The sequence below is a fragment of the Mizuhopecten yessoensis genome, unplaced genomic scaffold, assembly GCF_002113885.1.
Source record: "Mizuhopecten yessoensis strain PY_sf001 unplaced genomic scaffold, ASM211388v2 scaffold7205, whole genome shotgun sequence".
In the NCBI taxonomy this organism is placed as follows: domain Eukaryota; kingdom Metazoa; phylum Mollusca; class Bivalvia; order Pectinida; family Pectinidae; genus Mizuhopecten; species Mizuhopecten yessoensis.
This window is the reverse complement of record NW_018406933.1, coordinates 197671-198599: the sequence shown is the minus strand read 5'-3', so window position 1 is coordinate 198599 and position 929 is coordinate 197671. Positions and strand designations below refer to the sequence as shown.

Sequence of the window (929 nt, the reverse complement as noted above, 5' to 3'; positions counted from 1 at the left end):
GGGGGGGGGGGGGGGGGGGGGTCTGTGTCGTTTACTTAGAGGGCATTAAAAGTATCTACATGGATCTACCCGGTCGGTATATCTTTTCTTTTCTTACTTTCCTACATCTTTCTTGTCTGTGGTGTCGGCCGAGGTATCCGTCTCCAGTCTCCATATAACCACGGATTTGGCAAGGACGTTGAAATTCAATACAAACAAACAAACCACGTGTACATCTGGACAAAAGTAAACCGATTACACTTGTTTACAGGAAACAGCGACTGAAACGAAAGTGAAAGTTGGAAAATTTCCAAGTAATACGCCACGGTAAGCGACGTAAATAAACGTGGTATGTGTACAGCTTGCGTTTACAATACACATACAAACCGAAAGTAGTGAGGAAAGTGGGAATTGTTCGGTCCTAATTTATGAATGACTGTTACTCACAAGAGCATGGATATTGTATATATTTTTTTTTAATTTCGTTTATCTAGCTATTAATACGTAACAAGACTGTAGCATACGGATTAGATACCCGGAAGTTTACACCTGTGTGTGTGTATCTCATATATTGGCTGTTCACAAGGTGAGTATAATACAATCTTATTTCACACAAGAGGTTAGTTTATCTGAAATGTTTATATTTTCCTTTTTAAGATAAATTATTACGAGTTTCGACACGTAGTGATACACATACAGAAGAATGTACATGTAAATAACAAAAACAAGTATTGTCAAATGACTTTATCGAGTAACGGTTGAATAAATAAAACCAGATCGTTTCAATCTAACCACACACATCCAGCATGGTGATTACAAAGAGACGCTACTTCTAAAAAAACACGAAAATGTAGAGTGGAATCATTAATAGGCTGGTTGAGTTTCTAACGTTAAATTGTTCACAGGGTCACGCGAATTTGTTCCAGCAACCGTGTTTGGACGCCCCCCCC

At 38.6% G+C, this 929-nt stretch overlaps 1 protein-coding gene across 1 annotated transcript in view; it reads left to right on the top strand.

Annotated features, from left to right (window-relative positions):
* The first annotated feature begins 420 nt into the window (after positions 1-420).
* Positions 421-929, top strand: part of LOC110453255 (E3 ubiquitin-protein ligase RNF19A-like) — a 4465-nt gene continuing 3956 nt past the window's right edge. Inside the window, exon 1 of the mRNA XM_021502140.1 lies at positions 421-565. The gene's annotated coding sequence lies outside the window, so the exon portion shown is untranslated. The remainder of the gene's footprint in view (positions 566-929) is intronic.